At 43.7% G+C, this 7845-nt stretch overlaps 1 pseudogene; it reads right to left on the reverse strand.

The window, feature by feature from the left end:
• Nucleotides 1-3708: 3708 nt before the first annotated feature.
• Nucleotides 3709-4320, reverse strand: LOC115068294 (annotated as a pseudogene).
• Between the last annotated feature and the right edge of the window lie 3525 nt (nt 4321-7845).

Below are 7845 nucleotides of genomic sequence, written 5' to 3' on the forward strand. Positions count from 1 at the left end.
AAATTATTATAGGCCTCAAAGTATGTCTGTTAAACATCCAAGAAGGTTAGTTCCATCAGTCTGGTACTTCTAATTACTGTGTGCCATGTAGATAAAGCTTGGGCAAAGACCAAACGTTCTCAGATAAACCTTGCCTAGACATATATTTCTTTGATCTAGTTGTATGTATAATTTGTCAGCTTGTTGTTAGACTAATATGGTTCCCTTTGTTTTTTTAAAACCTAGCGAGGCAATAATTATCTCTCACGTTGTCTGACCCTTCCACCATGGTTTCCCTATTTAAGGTGTCCCCATTTTTCCCATTTCTCCCTTAATAATACCCTTCTCCTGTGGTCCCACCTCTCTTGAGCTCCTTCTTTCCCTTTTCCTAGGTTCCTTGTATAACCTTTTCCGCCCCCTTCCCTTAAAATAACCCCATTTTATCTATATTTCCCTTATTAATGCCTATTTCCTACTGTTCTTCTCTTTCAGATTCTTTCTTTTCCTTTACCTCCCTGGTTCCTTTTAATTATCCTGGTTCCTGTAGTTATGTCTGGATATATACTCATCAGGATTTGGTGCTAGGATCCACATATGAGGGAGAAGATAATGTCTTTTTTTTTTTTCTGAGAAAAGACAACATATTTAAGAACCTGGATCCACTTATGTGACTAGAGGAAAGTCATATAATCTCTCTGGATATAGTTTTCTCATCTGTGATTCTATTGCCTAATTCACAAGATATTCCTAAGGGTGAAGCAAGTGTCATTCAAGGTACTTGACAAGCAGGGAATACTCCAAACAAATGTAGGTTACTGTTCCATATTTTGTGTTCTTGAATTCACACAGAGTTCAGATCATCTGGCAACTGTCGTCCTCAGATCTGGGTCAATGAGGGCCCAGAGCTTAGAGAGCCTGCCTCCAAGTTTTCTAACCCTGTCTGAGAAAGCATGCAGTGCTGCAGAGCCTATACTTGGTCTCTGGCTTCCCTCTTTGGGTCACTGACTCTCTAAACTCCTCTCCACACTCTCATGTATAGGGCTGACTAGATGTTCTAAGGAGTTCCAAAGCAGGTTACAGGACAGTGCCCGGTGAGCAGACCACTGTAACTGACCAGCATGTTTCTTTGAGGGATCTTACAAGAATGAGGCATCAGAATAGTGATGCCGTCTTGACTTAAGGTGCTCTAAATTTTTATTTTGTTAAGGTTACTGTAAAGAAAATTACCCAGAGACCCTGAAACCTCTAAGGATGGCTCTGCTTCTGGAAATTCAGAGATACCTGTCTTCTTGGGTGGTAATATTTTTGTGGTTTATTAATATTGTTACTATGCTAGATGTCAAACTATCAAATATTTATTAAAAGTTTAAGCTTTAAAATGGCAACAATGTAAAACATCTTTTTTTTCTTTAAAATTTTATTATTTTTATTTTATGTGTATGAGTATATTGCCTGCATGTATGTAAGTACACCCATGTTGTGCAATGCCCATGGAGGTCAGAACAAGGCATTGGATTCCCCTGGAACTGGAGTTATGGGTGGTTATTAGCGTCCATGTGAAAATTGAACCTGAATCATCTGGAAGAGCAGCCAATGCTCTTAACTGCTGAACCATCTCTCCAGTCCCCGCCCCCCCCTTTTCGACACAGGGCCTCACTGTGTACCACTGGTTGACCTGGAACTTGCTATACAGACCAGATTGTGGATGTGAACTCACAGAGAGCTCTGCCTACCTCTGCCTCCTGACTGCTGACATTAAAGGTGTGTGCCACCATGCCTGGCTTTAAAATACTCTCAAAATTCCTGCACCATCCCCATTTCCTTCCCTGTCTATGAGGCTCTTGTCTCTGTTACACTCACCAAATCCCATTCGTTCTACCTCTGCATGCCTCTCAAATCCAGCTGCTTCTTTAGGTGGCAACAGCCTGTGTCCAGATCCCCAAGGGACCTTTCTCCATCTGGACTTGGGCAGTTGCCTTACTGTTTTCAGATTTCCCCCATCCCATTTTATGTCCTGTGCTGGCAGAGCAGGATGAAAAGCCAATAAGAAAATGTGCCATCATTTAAAAAATATTTTATTTATTATTTTTATTTTATGTGTATGAGTGTTATGCCTGCATGTAGGTAAGTGCACCCCTGTCGTGCAATGCCCGTGGAGGTCAGAGAGGATTTCGGATTCCCCTGGAACTGGAGTTACGGACAGTTGTTAGCTGCCATGTGGGTGCTGGGATTTGAACCCGGGTATTCTGTAAGAACAGTCAGTATAACCGCTGAGCCATCTCTCTAGCCCCAAAATGTGTCATCATTTTTAACAGCAGTATTCACAACAGCCAAAAGGTAGAAGTAACCAGAATGCCCATCATTGATGAACAGATCAACAAAACGTGGTATGATGGAGTATCACTCAGTTACAAAAGAATAAAGTACTGATAATACATACTATATAATGGTTGAACCTTGAAAACATTATACTAAGAGAAAAGAAATCATACACGAAAGGCATATATTGTATGATTCCATTTATATGCAATTTCCAGAATGGGTAAATTAATGGATATAGACATTGGATTAGTGGTTTCCTGTGACTAGGGGTGGGAGAAATGTAGATGGGTTTCTTTGGGGGATGGTGAAAATATTCTGAAAGTAGATGATGGTGATAATTGTATGATATTTTTAATACTATTATTATTATTGATACTTTATTATTACTATTACTATTTTTATTGATACTTTATTATTACTATTATTATTATTGATACTTTATTATTGATAAAGATGACAAAATTTGTTATATTTTAGTACAATAAATGTGTTACCACGCTGATCACTGCTGTGGGCATATGGAGTTCAGTCCTGTGAGGACCTTTGAGGAACCATACAGAATATATCTCAGACAGGCAACCCTAGAGATCAGAGGGCGCATTTACTATCAAATCTTGGATATCCCTGGTTAAACTTTGCCCATGTGGGGTGTTAGCTTCTTCCCCCTTTTTTTCATACATTGGACACATAAATATTTATTGGCTAAATAGACTGGTATTGTCAAGTGCCTTATACAGATTCTACTGTGCTACCGCTTACCTAAGTTCTTGAGTTTAACACAGAGACAACAGGCCAACAGGACATCTTTGGCTCCACTTACCAGAACAAGGACCATAGCTGGCCATCTGACTTCCCTCAGTCTCTTTTGTCTTCTAGAAAAGAAGCCTGATACCATTTCCTTTTCAAAAAAAAGTAGCTGCCTGGCTTCCAGTTCCACCATCTTGCACCAACTGGCTGCTCTCTTATGGATTCCTCTCAGGTTCATGCTTTCTGCTTCCTTGGAAGTTTCTGCTCTCAGTTACTGGCCCCTCACTAAGATGTGTGGTTGAAGGATGGGCCAGTTCAAGACAGTAAAGTTCATATCTGGAAAGGTTGGATTCCACTGATGGAAAAATCCCAATCGTAACAGTGCCCAGAATGGACTGGAGAAGGCAGATGGGCATTGGATTCAGAAGGTACTGAGGCCAATTATTTCAGTTTTAAAGAAGCTTTATCTGAATCTCCTCTACTGCTCCCCTTGGAAATTCACAGTTGACAGGGTTCCCCACAGGAGAGCCTGGCCTGGTCCTCTGACTAACTGGAGCTAAGTACAAATGGGTTGACTGAGAGTGAGTGATGGCCAATGAAGAGTCTGGGGCCCCCCAAACTTCTTCCAGACTTTGATGATGAAGCACTGGTTATAGCCTTCTAGCCTTCCATCAGCAGCACCAAGACGTACAGATCCACCAGACCCACCACTGAGCAATCAATGTAGCCAGCACTCTTGAGGCCATTTCTGTGAAAATACACTGGCTTCCAAGCTAAGGGTAGGCAAAGGCAGCTGCCACTATGACAGTGAAGTTGAAGATGGTGATGGCTAGAAACTTCCCTGACCTCACTTGCTTTCTCAGGTCACTGAGAGTACCCCCATGCTGTGCATCCTGACAAGCAATATTGTGAGTGATCCCCTTAATTGTTCGTTGGCCAGCAGTATTTTGATCTTCCCCAGCAGGGCAACTAGTTCTGGATTCCAGGGAGGTTTCACAACTTCTGGGAGGTAGATTTCAGTGCCTTCTAGGAGTTCATGAAGGTTAGTGTGGAACCTCTTTCAAGTGCTGGTGCAGATCCTGGATCAGACGGAAGGAAACCAGGCATAGGGGTGGGAGGTGAGGGGGTTGGAACTATGTTGGCCTTGTGCTTCTTCCTTAGAGTGGGCTGGAGCTGGTCCGGTGGTTTCTGGGGCAGCTTCTCAGGCTCCAGTTCTCTGCCAGACCCAAAAGACACATCAGTCATTCACTCAGCAAGCAAGGAAGATGCCATGTCTCACTCTCTGGTCAGATGATTCCCAAACTCCTTTCTGTTTTGTTTTTGTTTTTGTTTTTTTTTTTGGTCGTGGGGGAGGACAGGATCTTGCTATGTAGCCCAGCTTGGCTTTGAACTCCCAATCCTTGAACTATTATGGGAAAAATTTAAAAAGAGACAACAGCCTTGAGTTCTAAGAAATAGCTCAATCACAAACCAGTGGAATGTGCTAATCTCAGACATTCAATATCTGGCTAATTGCTTGTTTTCGCTTCTGTAACTCACTTGCTATTTTAGGTCACCTTGACACAAAGTGTAAGACCACCCTGTTACTGTGTGACTACCAGTAACTGCTGATTTCAGCTTTTTTACTATACTTGTTATGGTTAGGAAGTTGACTAATTTTAAAATTACAACGTTGATTGCCAAGTTACATGACTGTGTCACTTGTCTGTATAATGATTGGTTGTGGATTAATAGAATCAAAGTTCTGCTATGTTGTACAAACCTGATTGGTTCACAAGTGTCCTGTTTCAATAATATTTCTGTAATCCTATAAAAACTCTGACCTGATATATTAGTCACTTTTCTGTTGCTGTGATAGAAACATTGACCCAAGCAATTTATAGAAGGAAGAATTTATTTGAGCTTACGGTTCCAGGGGAATTACAGTCCATCTTGGCGGGGAGGCATGGTGACAGAGGTGGCTGGAAAAGAGGAGCGGAAGCTAAGCTCTACATCTTCCAGCAGGCACAGGAAGCAAGAGGGCGACTGGAGATCTGGCAAGGCTTAAGAACTCTCTAAGCCCACCCCCAGTGACTTGCTTTCTCCAAGATAGCCACACCTTCTAAAACCTCCCAAAACAGTGCCATCATCTGGGGACAAAATGTCCAAACACTTGGAGCCTACGGGGGACATTTTCCTTCAAACCACCACATTCCACCCCCGGGCCCCCATAGGCTCATGATCATATAAAATGCAAAATGCATTTAGTCCAACTTTAAAAGTCCCCATAGTCATTACCAGTCTCAATACTGTTCAAAAGTCCACAGTCCAAAGGCTAGTCTGAGATTCAGGTAAATATCTGAACTGTAAGCCTCTATAAAATCAAAAGACAAATTACATACTCCCAACATACAGTGGAACCAAATACACATTACCATTCCAGAAGGGAAAAATGGAAGCATAGTAAGGAAATACCAGACCAAAACAAGACTGAAAACCAGCAGGGCAAACACCAAATCCAGTAGCTCCACATCCAACTTCTGGGACTTTACTTCCAAAGGGCTTAGATGGCTCAGCCTCTCTAGCTTTGTTGCATGCAACACACCTCTCTCCTGTGCTGGTACCACTCTCTGTATGCAGGTCTTCTTGGCAGATGCCTCACGGCTCTGGCATCACGAACTTCTTGGGGTCTCCATTGCCGACCAGGCTTCACCCTCACAGCTTCAAGCAATGGCCTATCAGGGCCTTCTCTAGGCAGAGGCACCCTTGCTTCACGCTGCCTGGCCTCCAAGGCTCTCTGAAACCTCGGAGGAAGAATTGATGACCCCTTCACTCTTCCATCTTTTATGCCTCTAAAGCCAGCACCGGGTGAATAACACTGCCAAGTTTGACTACAAGTTTGGGGTGGACTCCAGCCTGCTTTATCCATTTTAGAAGCTTTTCTCTTCAGTGGCCCATGCAGCATTTTCCTTTTACAAGTTGGAGGCTTAACTGGGTGTGGTCTTGCCCTGGAGGCACTATCTCCAGTTTAAGTCCAAATCTCTAGGCCCCTCCTTAATCACTTTAATCTCCTTATCAAAGGGATCTTCTCCAGCACATGCCAAGGCTCCAACATTTATCTTCCTAGCGCTCTTTTTCTTTCTTTTGGTCTTTTTGAGACAGGGTCTCCCTGTAGCCCCAGCTGTCCTGGAACTCACTATGAAGACCAGACTGGCCTTGAACTCACAGGGATCCATCTGCCTCTGCCTCCTGAGTGCTGGGATTAAAGGCGTGCACCATCACGCACGGCCCCTAGTGCTCTTTTTCAATCCAAACTGTATTTCTTTCTGCCCCATTTGCTCTTTTTCACTGTAGATCTGCATAATAGTCACCATTAATAGCCATGCCACCATTTCAACATTAGGCTGTCTTGAAATTTCTTCCGCCAGAGAAATTAGTCCATTGCTTTTTCAACTTAGCCTCAGGCAAGCTTTTAGGTCAAGGGGCAGACTCCAGCCAGACTCTTTGCCAAAATATCCCAAGTGCTGCTTAAGTCATTATTTCCCTCTGGAACTACATTGTTCTCAGCACTACTTTCCTCTAGGTGTTTACTAGAATGGCCTGTTAAGCTCTGCTTACAGCAATCTACCACTTTTCTAGCCCAAACTTCCAAAGTCATCCACATTTTTCCAAAAACACCAAGGTCAGGTCTGTCACAGCAATACCCCACTTTCTGGTATCAATTTCTGTCCTAGTTTGTTCTTCATTGCTGTGACAAAATACTCTGACCAATACCAACTTGGGGAGGAAACGGTTTATTCAGCTTACATCTCCCAGGTCATAGCTCATCAGGGAGCCCAAGGTAGGAACTCAGGGCAGGAACCTGGAAGCAGGAGCTGGAGTACAGGCCATGGAGGAATGCTGCTTACTGGCTTGCTCCCTGGGGCCCCTGCTTAGCCTGCTTTCTTATGTAACACAGGCCCACCTGCCCAGGGGTGGTACCACCCACAGTGGGCTGGGCCCTCCCACATCACTCATCAAGAAGATGCCCCTCAGACATGGCCACAGGCCAGTCCAATAGAGGAAATTCCCCAATTGAGGCTCCCTCAACCAAGGTGTGTCAAGTTGACACTAAAGCTAAACGATCAGGGCTATGTCTACTCCTGAGATAGACAGCCCAGGCAGTCAAAATACTAAACATTTACCTTGCTACTTTTCTTAAAGTGGTGCTCGTGATTTTTTTGTGAACTCTGACATACAACATTTGGAGGTTCCACTGAGATCTCGGAGGGCCTTGTGGGCCTGACGGTTTCAGTGAACTCCCTGTGAGGCAACCTGTTATTCAATCCCGGCCACTTCTGTCTTCCCCAGCCCTCCAGATCCTCCCACCATACCACCAGCAAGGTAAGAAAACACTAGAGAAACCACTTTCATTTTGGTTTCTCTTTTGATTTTGGCTAGCCAGCGACTTTCACCATCTGGTTCTGGGATCTGATCAGACTTACTAGGTGGGAAGATGGACTCAGCAAACCTCCCCCTAAGTCGGGTTCCAGAGGAGACGTCCCTGGACCTGCCTGGCCGTGAGCCCAAAAGCTTGTCTTTTGGGACCTGGATTTGACGGCAATCTCGATGTTATTTGTCTGTGCTTGTCTTATTCTGTTTTGGTCTTGTATCTGTGTTCGTCATGGGTCGGAGTATGTCTAAGAGTGCTACCCTGTTAGAGTGTATGTTGAACTACTTATCAGATTTCCGGTCATGTTTTGGATGCACCTAGTTTTAATGCAATTATGTCATGTTGTGTCTCCTGTGCTGCGATCTCAAGTAATTCTGTCATGTATG

The sequence above is a fragment of the Nannospalax galili genome, unplaced genomic scaffold (assembly GCF_000622305.1).
Source record: "Nannospalax galili isolate Female #2095 unplaced genomic scaffold, S.galili_v1.0 scaffold1909, whole genome shotgun sequence".
Taxonomy (NCBI): domain Eukaryota; kingdom Metazoa; phylum Chordata; class Mammalia; order Rodentia; family Spalacidae; genus Nannospalax; species Nannospalax galili.